Source organism: Dreissena polymorpha, chromosome 7, assembly GCF_020536995.1.
Source record: "Dreissena polymorpha isolate Duluth1 chromosome 7, UMN_Dpol_1.0, whole genome shotgun sequence".
Lineage (NCBI taxonomy): Eukaryota > Metazoa > Mollusca > Bivalvia > Myida > Dreissenidae > Dreissena > Dreissena polymorpha.
This window is the reverse complement of record NC_068361.1, coordinates 86,993,352-87,012,669: the sequence shown is the minus strand read 5'-3', so window position 1 is coordinate 87,012,669 and position 19,318 is coordinate 86,993,352. Positions and strand designations below refer to the sequence as shown.

Below are 19,318 nucleotides of genomic sequence, written 5' to 3'. Positions count from 1 at the left end.
GAAAGAAATTGTTCATTTTGAAGTAATCTTTGATAGCACTCTCCATCTGAAATGTCGTTTATAACAGGAAAGCCTTTCCTATTTTGATTGATACTTTTGCTGCTTTCAATATTTTGCCAAATACCTGAAAAAAGCCAAACAAAGTTCAAAAGATTTATTTTGTCATATGAGCATATCTCTGAGAAAATCAGCAGCCTTAATGTATCTGCGTAAAATGTTAACCCTGATCAGCCTGTTCAATCCATATTGTATGTTCTGTTTTATGAAGGTCTTGCATAACTTCATAGGTTGCTGGCAAAATGTCATCCAGGATCAGCCTGTGGAGCCAGGACAACCCTTTTATGCAGATGTAATAAGACATCTGGTTTTCTCAGAGACCAGAGCACAAATTCATCATTAAACTCTGGCTCAAACTTAGACTCGACTCCAGACTCAAACTTATTGAACTTACGAATGGAAGGTTTTGATAAACAAAGATAGTTTAATTTTGAGTCTAAAACTGTAACCCCAGTCTCAAACACAGACCCGAGCATGTTCTGAAATATATGGATAAAGGCTGACTACAAATTTTTGTGTAGAAGCGGCTAATTCTGTACGGGCGTCTAATTTCGTACACTATTAATGTAATGTTTATATCTTCTTAGTTTGGTTACACAACACTGAATTACGCCATATCGATTATAGTCCTATTTTCGCTTGTTTAAATGTGCGCTTCGTGAAATCGATTGCCGATGACGTAACTGTCTAAATCCGTTTGCTGCATACGTATTTGGCGCAAAATTTTAACATTCCCGCTTTCTCCCGCATCATCAGTAAGCGCTCAGAAATGACAACTCCAACGGTAATAAGATTATCTTTGTTGTTATGAATTGTGTGCGAGGTTTTGTGTTAAAAATTATTTTATGAAATATTTTTTCTTTCTTTTTAAGCATAATATATATGTTAAAATCCTATTATTGTTTAGTAATATGTAAAATAAAAGTGTACGAGATTACCCGCATTAATTTTTACCAGTAAAATTTATGTGCGGGTAATTTCGTACGCCTTTATACGAAAACAATATTGATAAAAAGTTTGATATAGCTATTAAAATTGTTGGAATGAAAAAAGGTGTTTAAAATGTGTTTACAGGAAAGAAATGTTCTTTATAGTTGTTGTTTATTGGTTTACAGACATGAGTTTCCAATTTAAAACAACCCCACATGCGTTGATGTTGAGATCAATTGGATTTGGGGCGACCGGCCTGAAAATACACGTTCTTTTGTGCCAGTTGTTTTTGCGTGAAACGCAATATGAACATCATCTTATTTTTGACGTTTTCACCAGACTGTCAACGCTATTGACAGAAAATGTGTATAATCAGCAGGTGATATGGAATGCATATTGCAGTTTTGATAGCGACGAACTTAGCATAGTGCATCTCGCATGGAAAGTTGGAAGAGTTTGCAGGACTGTGACTTGCCTGACAAGTGGACGAGATTAGAGCCAACACTCTTTAGTAGAGCTTCCGTATTTTCTGTAAAATGATAAATAAATTTCCAATTATGAGTTTTGTTTGTTTTTGTCATTTACAGTCCCCAATGCCCAAAAGGTATTCTTAAAAGGATATCCTCGATGCTGTGGGTGCGGTAAGACAGGGGATGTCGTACCGGAAAGCTTCTAGCAAATTCGGTGTCCCAGTCATGACCATCAAAACCGGATCAGCGGCAAGGTCGACGAATTGGCACAAGCTGGGCGACCCACAGTCATACCAGTCGAAGTTGAGGTGGAGCTAGTTGAAAAAACTAAACGGGCAGCGAACATGGTGTGTAGCTGTTTCTATGTACACTAGCCTGTAGAAATTTTTCTGTCATTCATGCGTCATGTTCAATACACATTATGTTTTTAAAATGTTGGTAAGTTTAAATAATAATCAATGAAGATTTTTTAAATTAACATTGCCAACGTTCTGTTGCACTTATTGGCCGTTGTTAAAACCAAACATACGCAACGCAAAATGTGGTCTCGATTCCAAGTAGCAGACATTAAAGCACTGTGCCTATTACAGTTGCAAATTGTTTCCAACGATAAAGCAGATTTAATTTATAAACCATTTGCATTTATTAATTGTTCTCTACTCCGTTACTTATATCATAAAAACTACGTATTGATGGTTGGTCGAAAATGCAATTCTTATTTTGTTTCACAGCACCCATATGTATTAACAAATTAAACGATCGATTTATTGATATAATGCGGTGATATTCATCATATACATCATATATTATTATTGTGCAGGGATTTGGAATAACCAGACGAATGTTGCTGGTGAAGATTGGCAGAATCGTCCGCAAGCTCGGAATTAAGTCCCCATTTAGAAATGGCGTGCCTGGCAAGGATTGGATAGCGGGATTTTTGAAGAGGCACCCAGACGTAAGCCTAAGGACACCACAGGCTTTATCGACATGCAGAGCAAGGATGTTAAATGAAACTGTCACAAACAATTATTTTATCGAACTTGCTAGGCTGCTCGAGTCTCTTTGTTTACAGGACAAGCCTGTTCGCATCTGGAACATAGATGAAACCAGCGTTCTACTGCTGCACAAACCGGCTAGGGTACTTGGGCCGTCCGGTGCGAAAATTATACCCGGAAGGGTTGGGAATAACCGGGAAAATGTCTCTGTCCTGGCCTGTGTAAACGCTGCTGGTGGCGAGATCCCCCCTCTGGTTATTGTTAAGGGCAAAACTTACAAAAGTTTGCTATCTTACAATACTGAGGCCGGAGTTCCCGGCAGCGTTTACGCATTCCAGGAACGAGCTTGGATGGAGGATACGTTGGGTGAGATCTGGTTTAGGGGCCATTTTCTTAAACACTGTGGTCCAGCAAGGCCCCAGCTTATAATTCTGGACTCTCACTCATCCCACGAGACACTTGGTCTCATAGACGCAGCTATCGCTATCGATGTCAATCTTTTAGCAATTCCACTCCACACAACCCAGTGGTTGTGTCCTTTGGACAAGTCCGTATTCGGTCCACTTTCTCGAGAGTATTCGAGATTATGTACCGAATTAATGGCACTAAGTCAAAACAACATGGTTAACAAATGGGAGTGGCCTCGGCTGTTCAGGCAAGCTCATGACAAATCTTTTAGCATCGCTAACATCGTCAGCGGGTTTCGCAAATGCGGTATATACCCTGTGGACCGAAATGCCATTCCAAAGACAGCACTTGCGCCCTCGGTACCCTTCGATGTACAACTTACCACGAATAACATTACAACACCAGCCGGTGTCGATAATGTTGTTGCTCTGCAGCCAGATCCACGGGACCATCACACGGAAGTGTTGGAAACTGCCCACGACGGAACTGTCCTAAATGAAACAGAACTGAATGGACTCGTAACATCAGGACAGTATCCCTGTACTGTTGATCCCGTATCAGGGAATCTGGAAATCACTCTCGATTTGTTCAATGGTCAGCCCATGCAGCAAAGTGGGGAGCGAAGACCATTCGTGCATGATGGGTCAGTTGTGGTTGACCAGGAATTCGCGCTGCCGACATCTAAAAGAACTACCGGTACGGAGAAACCCAGTTCCAGGAAGTTGACAAGCCATAGAATTTTAAATTCCGAGGAAATAGTTTAAAAGCAACGAGAAGACAAGGAAAAAATGGAAAGGATCGAGCAAGAAAAAGAAAATCGCAAATTGGCTAGGTCGTCTAAAAAAGCGAACACCAAAACAAAATAAAATAAATTGTGTAAAACAACACAACAATTGTATGACATTGGAAACAAGTTATATAGCTCTATGTATATTTCCAATAATTGTTGACATAACGGTTAGTTTAATACAATGTTTGTGTCAAACAGTATAGACTGTACCATATTTAATTAATGATAAAACAAGGTGTCCTAAATTTACTAAGTGTTTCGTTACAATCTTATACATTGTCATTGATTAACATTGCGGTTATTAACAGATACAGAATATTCGGTGTCACGCTCTAGCACAACAAACAAACTAACTAAAACAGCAAAAACACAAAATAAAACAAAACTTATAAATATAAAAATGAATTCGTTAAAATCTTTAAGTGTCGCTGACGCGTGCATTATGAATTAAATCTTAAACCTTGATTTCAACATGATTTAACGTGAAAATATTATTTTTCATATTGAGTTTCTAAACATTAAATTAGTAATTATACCCAATTAAGGTAGGCCTATCGATATTTCTATCACAAATCCGTCCAGATAGACCTTGGCATTCTTTCGTGTGCGTGTACGGAATTACCCACACACTGTTTGAAATTAGACTCGTGTAGATTAATGTACATGACAACACTTTCTGAAGTATCCAATCAAAACTCGCGATATAAAAAGCAAGTTAAATATAGCCCAATGGTCCCGGCGTCCGCTCCAGTTTTCATTTCTTGGTAGAAAACAGCCGATAACCGTCCATATTGATTCTTGTCCGAATGCGTAATTGCACAATTTATCAAATCACAAACCTGTTGACTGCAATAAATTCAACAACTGCTTTTCTGGATCTGCAAACACAAACGACTGCCTCGGTAGTCATTCAGCTTTCAATTGTTCTGAAAGCGGACCTGTGAAACAAATTCCATCACAGTTAAGAGATGAACATTGAAACTGATTCAAATGTTCAGGAAATATCTTATAACAAATTGTGCAGTAGGACATTTCTTCTATGTTATTTGTGTCTATGTATGCCAATATACGGTCATAATCAAGATACGACAATTATTTTGAATGAAGACGTTGATTTAAATCTAGTTTCGCGCTCCTAATACTTTCATGGACTCTTCAAAGGTTGTGACTCCAGCTACAAACCACTATATGTTGAGCGTTAGTGGTGAATGTCTTGTACTGTTTTGTATCGTACTCTTATCATCAGTTATTTATCAAATACTAGAGGATGTTTACAAGAGTTGCCAATGGTTTTTGCTAGAAAAGACACCCGCATGTTCCTTGTTTACAAGCAGTCTCTCTGTCAGTCAGTCAACCAATTTAAATGATAACTTGAATATTCCTTTAATTAGCATTCTGATTTATTACATGAAATAACAAAAAAAAAATACTATTCTATTAAAGCATTGACATGGATAGAGTGTATTGATGTGCGTTCGCACATGTTTAAATATAATTGTTTATATTTAGATAATTATCCAATCGATTTGCTTATTTTGACTTACGTTCTTAATGAACATTTATAGCTTTGATAAACCGTGGTTTATTTTACGGTGAGGATTAGATCGTGCCAGTCATTTGTTGATTTGGTCCTTATTTATGGTATGCCGTAATATAAGCATAGCGGAGGATGTTCTTCAGAGGATTGAACACATTAATGTTACAGGCATATTGTTGTCGCTAAACTGTAATGCCTAAACAAAAGTGAGAGACTCGAATAAACTCGTTAAGTGATTGAATCAAAAGTGATAATTTGATTATTATTATAATGAAAAATTATATAACGTAAGTGCTTCATTTATATATAGTTATATATATGTTATAGAATAAATACACAACACAATGTTGCGGCTCCCTTTCTTTGAAAGATGTGCTTTTATCTTACAGCGACATTATTTTTGCATCCATATGATATCAAATTTAGCTGTATTTTTATGAGTTCACGTATGTTTTACTTTCCACAAAGTAGATGATATTCTCTTAAATTGCATTTGTTCAGGTTTGATATGGGATTATTACTTTTGGCGTCGGAAAACAAACGATTGACAGGCGAATGTATTCTAAATGCAATTCTTACATTTTTATACAGCATGTACAAATCAACACTTATCATATTTAATCCCATAAGAATTTTAAATATTAAGACGCGTTGTTCTTATATATAGGTTTCAATAAATAAGCATTCTGACATAAATTGCTATTTTGTTCTAATACATAGAAGATACGTGTTTGCGTTCAGGTTAATAACTTATGTAATGTCTCTGTAAAGTAAGAAATACATATTTTCACGAGACTTTCACGAGCAAAAAGTGTGTGAAGTTAACAAATACTGTATTTAATTCCCACATATTTTATTGAACGTTATCTCAAAAGTTAAAACAAATAATTGTAAATGTTAACTATGATTTGTGTATACAATGATTCTATTGAAGAGCCATACTGGCCTAATTGAGAAGTATTTCTTGAATTATTTTCAACAGATGTAGAGCATGTAAGAAAGGTGCAGTTGCTATCATGTTACAGGTGAAACTCGACTTCATGTCATATGTTCATCATAAGCCATATTGAAGGACTAAAATGTGCACACCATGTTAACGTGGCAATGTCTTCCTTTACTTCTTAGTTTTTCTGACATGGTTCGTGTGTAAAGCTGTTAAACTGATGCCCTGCCTGTGGTATCTAAGTTTTATTCAACGCCATGAATTTTAATTTTGGGAATATCATTGTGTCGGCACCTTCAAACCCGCCAGCGTGCAAGATTTTGACATTCTGCAAAAGAAGCAACAGTGAATTCATAAAGATGTCGTTGTGGACGTTAAAAACTTATTCGAGTTTTTGCTTGTCGTTCTGCAATGTCGACTGGTTTGAAAGTCGCCAACACGAGGGCATGCAAAATTGACAACATTTTCGTATCGGTGCGAACATGTATCGTTTTGACGCGTGGTCTTATTGTAGTGTTGTCGACCTGCAAATTGCCATCACACTAAACTTATGGCAGAACTATGCCGGCATATAAACATGAAACAGCCCAGTAAGTGCATTTAACATGTATTACACCACGTGGACAAGTAACAAACGAAACATGATTTCGCCAAAATTAATGCAGAAAATAGCTATGCTATAAAGAAGACAATAAAATGTATGCAAATGCTCAGAAATGAAGATAGTCTGCACGACAAATTAGTTTTCGATTCAGTAAAAGGAATTATGAGATAATGACTTAATCAACATAGTTGTTTCAAGTCGTTATCATTAAAATTATATTAATTACATATCGTTACTATGAATAGTTACAAAACAACGTCGCGAGCGGGCCGTTATTTGTATCTAGCTGGCCAAAATAAATGATAACGGCCCGCTTAGCCGGGTCGATATTTCATTTCTGAAAAAAATAACGGATACTGCGGCTTAACTTTAACTAAATGGCGTGCGCATTCAGTCTTAGGCAACGGTGATCAATTTACGAAAGAATCGAACCTAATTATAATGACATGTAGCACACTTTTTGGATACCGTTAAATCAGTAGATCTTGTGCGTCCGGTAATTGTGCGCACTCCGCAGTTGCGTATTCGCAGACGACGAAATGTTTTCTTTAGTGATGCAAAATAGAATTTAAGAATTAACGGATTTAAGAGGTACGAATTCCATGCAAAATAAAATTCGATTATTACATTTTAACATCGCTTGCGTCATCTCTATACATTAGTCATGTATCGTTAACACTGATTTACTAACGATAAATTCGAAATGAATCACACAGTTCCTACAATCTTAAGTGTGTTCATACTTTAAATTAGGAATTCATGAATCCAATGTGTAATTAAGCATTCCATTGCACACTATCCGATCAGTTACGGTATTTTTTGGCCATTGAAAATATATCGCATCCGACGACATTGTCATCATTTTCCGCCATTCTGTCAAACCACATTTGGTATGATCTCCGCCTGCGCAATGGCCTAATTTTGATATTTTTCAGCAAGATATGGAAGCATGATCGGGGTAAAATTTAACCTGTTATGCATAAACAGTTTTTTTTCGCTAGAAATCAATCATTTTATATTTTAATTGTTTCTTTTGCTACATGCAGTCACCAAAATGCCACCACCATCATCAAAGAAACTGAAGTACAGATATTTGATGATAAAAGAGGCATACAGTGATGTTAAAGCAAGAGGAATTGCTGTCAGGCAATCAGCAAGAAATTCTTCTAGAATCAATCTTGCGGTGGAGATTGGCAAATGGCAAAAGCCAAGATGATCACCGTGGACGTCTTACAATGTTTACTAGAGTACAAGAAAACATTCTGTCTCAGCATTGTGTTGCCATGGCTCACTTTGGGTATGTTTTTTCAAGATGACAGATCTTAGATCTGGCATGGGGAGTGCTTTGGGAATTAAACATGAACCCACATAACACCGGTTTTATGGATGGTGCTTTAAACAATGAAATTCTCACATATTACTTTTTGGAGCTTGAGCTCATTTTAGATAAGCATGACATCAAGAAAAAACCTTAACACAAATTGAATCTTGATGAGGTCAGGTGTTTCACCTGATCAAAAGCCACCAAATATATTAGCTAAAGTAGGCAGCAACACCCCGCTGTATTACATCAGGAAAACCAGCCACCACCACCATCGTTGTTGCAGTAAGAGCTCTTGGTGAAACTATACCGCTTTGCATAATGTTTAAAGGCGAGCATTTTTGCAGCAAAATCAAATGCGATGGCATTCCCGGAACACTGTACAGATTTTCAGCTACTGGTTGGTCACATTCAAGTTTATTTGAAGATTTTTTTTTCAAACCATTTTTTACAGCATGTAACGGTCAGACCATGCATCCATCTTTATTATTGACATTCAACTCATGTACAACATGCACCATAATTGTCAAGGCAGGACAAAAGGACATCCAAATATTTTGTTACCACCACAAATAGTCATTGCCTACAGCCCTTAGATGTGCCTGTATTCAATCCTTTCAAGAAGGCCATACGCACTGAATATCACAATATTTTACATGCACAAACCCTGTCGTGTCATTAATATGGAAAATCTCCCAAACATATTAACAACAGCCTTCAAATCTTCCATTCATGTAAATATGGTAATGTCAGGGTTTAGACAACCAGGCATATTCCATCTTGATCCATCTGTCCCCGGAGTTGATCCTTCAGTAATCAGTATGTAAATAGAAAATACAAACCAAACAGAAAGGAACTTAAAGATAACAAAACTGTAACAATATTGTTGCAGGACAAAGAAAATGACTTTAATCAGAAGAAAGAAGAAGTAGAACCTAAAAAAGATAGCAATTTTTGAACCGCTCTTTGGTGCTGTTATAACTGGAGATGAGTACAATGAGAAAAAAAAGCAAATTTAGGAAGCAAAAAAATAAAAATAAACAAAAAGCAGTCAAAATAAAAAGTACGTTTAAACCTTAATTTTCACAGGCAAAACGTGGTGAAATTGAGATTGTACACACACAAAATAAAACATCAAATGAAGAAGTGCAAGTAAAACTACAATAGAAAGGAAAACGTTACTTACCTAAATCCAAACGAGGCAAAGGTGTGGCTATAAAAATAAATGCGGCTTACCTCAATCCAAATGAGGCAAAGGTCCGGCTGTACAAATAAATCCTGCTACTGAACTTTACGCTATGGACATTGGGGACACTGATGACGACAATGATGTTTGTGTTGTGTGCGGGAAATTCCAACCCGATGCATTCACATTGAATGCAAATTTGAAGTTTGTTGACTGGGGGTGCTGTGTAGTATGTAACAAATGGGTGAATTTGAAATTGTGTAGTGATGTTGACAAATTTGCTGACGATAGTGGCTTTGAGTGTCCAAACTGCAAAACTGAGCAGTAAAAGTGAGAAGTTACATATTTGTTGTGCAGGTAATGGTAAAGTGATATATTTCATGCACAGCTTTTATTGTGCATACCGGTACTTTTTTATATTAATTTTCATTTTTACTAGTTATTATATTATTTATTGATTTGTAGTAAAAAACAAACTGCACTATAAATCCACATTAAATTTGAATGGTTAAACAAACTGAGTTTTTTTAATTTTCTTGAATGTTTTTGTAACTAATTGGACACCATACGTCTACAATTTTGCCTAAATGAAGGCATTAATATGGCGTTCTGATGCATATATTGATTTTATCGTTATTGTTTAAAACAACTCTAGCTGTATGCAGCCAGTTTCACAAGTACATCAGTGAAAAATTGTTCAAATAGACCAAGTAAAGCTCAGGTTACGCTTTTATGAGCGTACCTTCGTGTAGAATAATTTAGGGACAAATAAAACAAAGGTTTATATAGAAGTAATCAATTTATAATGGCATCACAATGGATAGAAATCTTTAAAAGTTCACAGAAAATAATACAATATACATTGATTGACGACATAAACTTACTATAATTATATATCAAAATGTTCGCAACATGTCGCATCATTGAAAAAATCGAAATCAAATCGGCATCCAAGATGGCCACCAAAATGGCCGCCATATCGACTACATATTTTACCCTTAACACATAATGGTGACAAATATTTCGAATCTATGACAAACATTGTTACATTACCGCAAGTCCTTTACCTCTCAGCAGCCAATTGTATAAACATTTTAACCATCAAGTAACCACGTTATCGCGGTTACCAGACCGCTTACCATGTTTAAACCATTTGTATATACAATTTACAAAACAATTACCACGCACTTACCGCGGTAACTTTTTACCCACCTATGCTAGCTGGGTAACTGCATTTTAACCACAACAAACATGGCGGACGTTCATACATACATACATACAAAATCATACACATCCAATTTTTTGTCATTTTTCCCAAATTACAATAAACTACTTTACAGTAAATGGCTATGTAAAATATTAAAATTTGATATTTCGAAAATTATGTTTGAATACAACCATATAGGAGAAATGCTCACATTTAATACATACATTTAGGAACATATTTGTAGGTACACAATGTAACAGGATCTGTATTCAAAACAATTTCATTCAAACTAAATGAAAATATGCCTCCGTTAAATATATTTTTGGTAGTACTATACCTTTAATGATATTGCGGCTATTTGATATTTATGTGTTTTACAATCGTTTAATAAATAAATAAATACAAAGTTGCAAATGATTTATGCAATATTATTTTAAAAGAAGACACTATTACATTTTGAATAGAAAATGTGATGTTCATTGGTACCGTTTGGGTAACACACTTATTTACGTGCGTTTACTTGATTTACTAACTCGAAAAATTAAAAACGCAAAAGGCGCAATAAATAAACTTGCCTACCCCGGGTAAGTCAAACTTTATTCAATCTGTTTTAAAAAATATACTTCATCTGTGTTGCCAAGTTTGCACTTAAGTACAGCTATAATTAAAAAAAATCCTTAAGAGCTGTATTACTTCCGGCACGGAACACAAGTTAATTATTACAACATCGTGCAATTTGAAGGCAATACTATATTTTTTGTTTAATTGTCCCCCACCACTATAGTGGGGAAAATATTGTTTTTGCCCTGTCTGTTGGTTTCTTGGTTTGTTGCTTTGTGTGCTTGTTTGTGTGTTTGCGTCAAACTTTAACATTTGCCATAACTTTTGCAATATTGAAGATAGCAACTTTACATTTGGTATGCATGCGTATCTCATGGAGCTGCACATTTTAAGTGGTGAAAGGTCAAGGTCATCCTTCAAGGTCAAAGGTCAAATATATAGTTTCAAAGCGGCCCTGAAGCGGACATAGTTTTCTGACAAACACATATCTTGTTTTCTATTTAGCTTACATGTCACAACCATTTTAGAGTTATGTTAGTCTGTTGTTCTGATTTTTTTGTTTAACAGTAAAGCCATACAATTTCGAAAGGAACACAATCAGTACTTGCGGACGAATCTCACCATACTGGTATGTGAAAATTTTCATATATGCTAAATATAGGTTTGCCTCCTTTCTATGTCGAAAGGTATTGGCATATCTTGTAGATTATACAAATATAAGTATACATAAGTTTTGATGGGCTCAACCTATTTAGTGCAAATGCAAAAAATATAGCAACTCGACTACGCCGTAAGCCATTATGTTAAACGATTTTCTTTGCGTCAAACTGGTCTTACCGAATTTTTAATTAGACGAAGGCTGGTTAAAAATATTTGTGTTGTTTTATAGTTGTCTCCTAAATTATCATAATCATTCTGTTATCAGCGCCACCACGGCAGTATCGTTGATTCGTGTATTTCTAAAGTGCTTTTCTAAATAGGTGTGGAACCAGAGGTTGAGCAACATTGGAACCTAAAATTATGACAGCTAAATATAGCAGGAAGCTTTGAGGAACGCTTCTACTGGACACTTAAAGTTAATGCGTAATTTAACAACTGTGTATGTATATTGAGAGGGCGTTAACACAATTTAGTTAAATAACAATATCTAGAAATAGTGTAATGGACTCACAGAACAATGTATGTATTACATATTATCAAGAAAAACAAATAAGAAAACTTTTGAATACTTAAAAAATAATATATTTTGCAAAAAATTAACGAAAAATTAAAAGTATTCTCATTGTATTCAATATATTTACAATTTTACATGGCGTTGCAAGTGGCGTCTAACGTGTTTAGCGGAGATTTGAGGTGGTTGCTCTGTTATAGTGGAAATAAACGAGTTAGATTATTTCTTCTTCAAAAATAAAGTCTCTAACATGCTCTTTCCCACCATAAAATTCCTTACTGTTCAAAGAAACTTAATTATTGTTGAGACTATAATACAGCAATACATTTCATAAGAAAATAATATTACATTTTTGAATACAGTTAAACATGCACATAAAAGCACTTAGAATACTGTTCTTAAAAATCATATGTAAAATGTTTAATCTCTCCGAATTTCATTGTTTATTGCGTTTGTTTCCCAACACCCAAAACAGTCTGTACAATATTAAGCATAACAGAATCACTGAGTTAGTAATCCATGATAGAACAAATAGAAAGTAAAACAATCCGATTTTACATTTATAATATACATGTATTTATAATACAATAGTAAACCTATTTTAATTCTACTTGGTTCATACACCTTTTCCATTTACCTTAACAGTATACATAATAGGAATGACAGTTCACATTAATACTGACTATCGAGGAAAATACTTTTAAGGGAAAAAGTTAAATGCTAGCACAAAGTAATTAAAATGTACTACTTGCATAATATTATGCATGTACTTTGCATTACGATATATAATACATTTACATTATTTAAAATGTACATATTATACAAGTCCTAAGCAAACAGACAAGAGCATGAATACATTAGACCCATTTGAACATATAGCTGTAATTTTTATGCAACGATGATATTTATTTAGACTATAAATTCAGTCATTTGACAAATAAATTAAATATATTCCCAATAGATTAGGCTCATCATTCATGCAAAAAACTGATTTATTTTCACAGCTTATTTATCACTATTGCTTACATATTGATTACCATGCTAATAAATTGAGACACCAATTATTGTGCTTCAGCAAACATAATGTGAAAGCTTTATACTTCAGAAATGCATTATGTTTGATGAAGAAGGAAAGCATATTTTGAAAATCAAATCCTTAATTAAAAAAAGTCTCAATAAACAAGATTGACATATTATCAATACAATACTTTCTATTTGAATTTATACCTCCTCTTCAGGTGCAATTTAATTTTATAACAGGGGTGTTTTCTCATTTGTGCAAAGCGGCCTTGTTATCCCCCGCCATAGGCGAAGGGATATTGTTTTGGCGTTGTCCGTCCTTCCGACCATCCGTCCGTCCGGTACATTTGTGTCCGGAGCCATTTCTTGGAAGTGTTTTGGCGGATTTCATTAAAACTTGGAATGAGTATATATATATAACAACAATTGCGCGATCCCTCAACAAGAAAAATGCCATTAAGCAAACATCTTGATGAATGTTCTAAAATGGAACCAACATTTAAGATATTAACATTTTATAAGTTATATTCGGACTCTGTTTCAACTAGGTTAGCAAAAGAACAATTTTTATCGATTTATTTAAGCCCCTGTTAAATTCATTGTTATAATTTGACGTTTGACGTCATAATATAAGTAACGTCATTTGACGTTGTTACTTTGACAATTTGACGTTATTGTTGTATATTTTATATGCCCTGATGAGCTGTGCGAAACCGGTCGGCATATATTATTACTTTTTTTGTATTCCCATGCGACGTTTGTTTACTTTTTCAATATATTGATATCTTAGACCGGATTCACTTAAGATTTTTACATATGTATGGATCGCGCCATGAGAAAACCAGCACAAATGACATCGACGACGTCATTGGCAAATCGTCATTTTCATAACGTCATAATTTTCTGCGAAAGTTTGATTTGCATTTGTGCGTGAGATATTTGTGTACATGTGTGTTTGATTTCGTTTGAAAGTTAAAAACTTATGGAATGGATTCCGAACTTGAGGTAAGAGCCTTTATACTATATAGATTTATTTATATTATGTTTTCGCACATTCGTCACTGACTATACTTTTTTAACATTATTAATTTAAACCTGATTGAGAAACACTTCACGTATTATTTTTCACTGGATCAGTGAATGAAAGAAACTTTGGTTGGTCGTACAATAGTGTCAGAGAATAACTAGACTTTTACGATATTTTGAAAACATTATTTTTTGTGTAATATGTGTTGTTGTTTGAAAATTGTATGTAAGTTTATCTCATATTTAAAGCATCTTATAATGTGTGTTTACAATAATATTAAAAAAGCACATGACTACTACTAGCCATAATAATTAAAGTCTAAAGTTAAAGTAGCAATAATGGACAGATTAATGAGCTGTTAGTTGTTTTCTTTCTGTGTGGATATTCAAAATGATATTTTACATTACCGTATCATCGGTATTGATGTATTTAGATACTATATTTAGTACAATACATCATAACTCTATACAGAGTATATAGCGCAGTCGGTATTGCAGAAGGCTCAATACTTTTTTGATTGATCTAAGCATTGGTTCGAACCGTGGAAGTTCTTACATTTTTTGTATTAGTATGTGCATGTTATAGAATTCAATTATTGTTAAATTGCCACTTCATTGTTGCTTTAAATAAACTGATAGATCTATATATAAATTATCAATTGATTTACGCGTTTTTAAATATTTCATTACACTTTTTATTTTGTAAAATAATGATTTAAGACTTTTTATTATGTTTTAGGTAACGCGCGTTGTCACGTAGACAGCGGGTTTGCCTGTGTTAAAAAGGCTTACAGACGAAGCGACGTAGAGACAATGGACGAGTTGGCAGCGTTTGTGGACGGATCGAGTAGCACTAACGCTGCAGTTCGTTACCCAGCGTGGTGCTGGCGTAACTGGAAGTTGTTCATAGGCGAACACTTCAATGCGCTACCTGGCATATGGTAAGTAGCAATTTTTACATTATAGAAAATGTACCGGTATATTATACGCAAATAGTTTAATAACCCCTACTGATTTCGGCAAAATACAAATAATAAAATGTATTATAAAATGTGTCCTTCCGCTGCAGGAAAAATCAGTTCTCCCGAATGTCGTCTGTCTACCCCGGCGTTGTCATGGCGAAGACATGCAGCGACGGTGAAGAAAACTCTTTGTGTTTATTGAAGAACCCAGGTTTCCTCTTCACGAACACCGACCGTCCAGTGTGCACAGCTGCTCGCTCCTGGAGTATCTGCAGCACGGCGCGACTACTTGCGTGATAACGTGCGACCTCTATTGTCAGCTCGGGGTCACGAAGGCCTCGCGTGCCGTGTTAGAAAAATGTGACATTTTTACCGTTCTAACTGTGCTAAAGGTTTATTTAACCAGTAATTGTTAATGTATTACGGATTCTGTACGTTTGTTTGTATAACAATAATATATAAACATTCCGATATCGTTTAAATTATCAAACAAACTACGTACGGTATTTATTTTCGTGCAGAACAACATAAATTAATATTTACACATTATATGATATAACCAAACAGTAATACATTTACGTCATCTGTATCATCAACAACCTTGAAATTTCAAATAATGATGACGTACATTTCCAAATAAAATATGTACGAAGTGAGTTCGAAAATAAAATGACATATATATATGATGCGGCGTTAAAATAACGACGTAATGACGCTCACTTAAGCGTCACATGGGTTGACGAAAATGTAAATAAGTTTAGGTTATCGTTGGAAAAATTTGACATTTTATATATATATATGGAATCAGAAAAGAACGTAGATACCAAAATTGAAGAAAATAAAAAATCGAAAATTTGTCATTTGTGTTGGTTTCTCATTCATGAAGCGATACATATATATATATATATATATATATATATATATATATATATATATATATATATATATATATATATATATATATATATATGTGGATAAGAGGATAATACACGCCAAATGGCTCTTTGTTTCTTGAAAAATGTGTTTTTTTAACGGATTTCATTGAAACTTGGTATGGGTTTATATATGGATAAGAGGATGATGCACGTTGGTATTGTCCATCCGTCCAGAAAACTTTTGTTTCCAGAAGTATAATGACGGGGGATATCAATTCAATTAATGCAAAAAACGAGTCGCGAACATTCCAAAACCATGAAAAGTATTAGTTGTGAACTTTTTAATGTGAAAATTTGAGTCATTGACTTTTGTACAATATACAATACTGAGTAGCGAATTTCGCAAATGTTTGAAAAACGCTTATTCTCTAAGAAGGAAAAATGCCTTGCACAATAAGATGTGTATAAAAAACGATGATACCATTCTATCGGACTTTTACTTTCTTTGTGTGCCTCTAGCTAGAACTACAAAACATACATTTGTGACTATCGCTTTTATAAGCGTACCTTCGTGTAGAATAATTTAGGGACAAATAAAACAAAGGTTTATATAGAAGTAATCAATTTATAATGGCACCACAATGGACAGAAATCTTTAAAAAGTTCACAGAAAATAATACAATATACATTGAGTGACAACATAAACTTACTATAATTATATATCAAAATGTTCGCAACGTGTCGCATCATTGAAAAAATCGAAATCAAATCGGCTTCCAAGATGGTCGCAAAAATGGCCGCCATATCGACTACATATTTTACCCTTAACACATCATGGTTACAAATATTTCGAATCTATGACAAAAATTGTTACATAACCGCAAGTCCTTTACCTCTCAGCAGCCAATTGTATAAACATTTTAACCGCCAAGTAACCACGTTATCGCGGTTACCAGACCGCTTACCATGTTTAAACCATTTGTATATACAATTTACAAAAAAAATTACCACGCACTTACTGCGGTAACTTTTTACCCACCTATGCTAGCTGGGTAACTGCATTTTAACCACAACAAACATGCCGGACGTTCATACATACATACATACAAAATCATACACATCCAATTTTTTTGTCATTTTTCCCATCTAACAATAAACTACTTTACAGTAAATGGCTATGTAAAATATTAAAATTTGATATTTCGAAAATTATGTTTGAATACAACCATATAGGAGAAATGCTCTCATTTAATACATAAATTTAGGAACATATTTGTAGGTACACAATGTAACAGGATCTGTATTCAAAACAATTTTATACAAACTAAATGAAAATATGCCTCCGTTAAATATATTTTTGGTAGTACTATACCTTTAATGATATTGCGGCTATTTGATATTTATGTGTTTTACAATCGTTTAATAAATAAATAAATACAAATTGCAAATGATTTATGCAATATTATTTTAAAAGAAGACACTATTACATTTTGAATAGAAAATGTGATGTTCATTGGTACCGTTTGGGTAACACACTTATTTACGTGCGTTTACTTGATTTACTAACTCGAGAAATTAAAAACGCAAAAGGCGCAATAAATAAACCCGCCTACCCCGGGTAAGTCAAACTGTATTCAATCTGTTTAAAAAAAATATACTTCATCTGTGTTGCCAAGTTTGCACTTAAGTACAGCTATAATTAAAAAAATTACTTAAGAGCTTTATTACTTCCGACACGGAACACAAGTTAATTATTACAACATCGTGCAATTTGAAGGGAAAACTATATTTTTTGTTTAATTGTCCCCCACCACTATAGTGGGGGAAATATTGTTTTTGCCCTGTCTGTTGGTTTCTTGGTTTGTTGTTTTGTGTGTTTGTTTGTGTGTTTGCGTCAAACTTTAACATTTGCCATAACTTTTGCAATATTGAAGATAGCAACTTTACATTTGGCATGCATGCGTATCTCATGGAGCTGCACATTTTGAGTGGTGAAAGGTCAATGTCATCCTTCAATGTCAAAGGTCAAATATATAGTTTCAAAGCGGCCCTGAAGCGGACATAGTTTTCTGACAAACACATATCTTGTTTTCTATTTAGCTTACATGTCACAACAATTTTAGAGTTATGTTAGTCTGTTGTTCTGATTTTTTTTATTAACAGTAAAGCCATACAATTTCGAAAGGAACACAATCAGTACTTGCGGACGAATCTCACCATACTGGTATGTGAAAATTTTCATATATGCTAAATATAGGTTTGCCTCCTTTTTATGTCGAAAGGTATTGGCATATCTTGTAGATTATACAAATATAAGTATACATAAGTTTTGATGGGCTCAACCTATTTAGTGCAAATGCAAAAAATATAGCAACTCGACTACGCCGTAAGCCATTATGTTAAACGATTTTCTTTGCGTCAAACTGGTCTTACCGAATTTTTAATTAGACGAAGGCTGGTTAAAAATATTTGTGTGTTATAGTTGTCTCCTAAATTATCATAATCATTCTGTTATCAGCGCCACTACGGCAGTATCGTTGATTCGTGTATTTCTAAAGTGCGTTTCAAAATAGGTGTGGAACCAGATGTTGAGCAACATTGGAACCTAAAATTATGACAGCTAAATATAGCAGGAAGCTTTGAGGAACGTTTCTACTGGACACTTAAAGTTAATGCGTAATTTAACAACTGTGTATGTATATTGAGAGGGCGTTAACACAATTTAGTCAAATAACAATATATAGAAATAGTGTAATGGACTCACAAAACAATGTATGTATTACATATTATCAAGAAAAACAAATAAGAAAACTTTTGAATACTTTTAAAATAATATATTTTGCAAAAATTTAACGAAAAATTAAAAGTATTCTCATTGTATTCAAGATATTTACAATTTTACGTGGCGTTGCAAGTGGTGTCTAACGTGTTTAGCGGAGATTTGAGGTGGTTGCTCTGTTATAGTGGAAATAAAAGAGTTAGATTATTTTTTTCTTCAAAAATAAAGTCTCTAACATGCTCTTTCCCATTGACAAAAGGAAATGTTCCCCCTAAACTGACCAAAACTTCCACCATAAAAGTCCTTACTGTTCTAATAAACTTAATTATTGTTGAAACTATAATACAGCAATACATTTCATAAGAAAATAATTATACATTTTTTAAATACAGTTAAACATGCACATAAAAGCACTTAGAATGCTGTTCTTAAAAATCATATGTAAAATGTTTAATCTCTCCGAATTTCATTGTTTA

The 19,318-nt window shown here is 34.2% G+C and overlaps 1 protein-coding gene across 5 annotated transcripts in view; it reads left to right on the top strand.

The window, feature by feature from the left end:
• Nucleotides 1-19,318, top strand: part of LOC127837589 (uncharacterized) — a 253,953-nt gene that overhangs the window by 93,125 nt on the left and 141,510 nt on the right. The window lies entirely within an intron of this gene.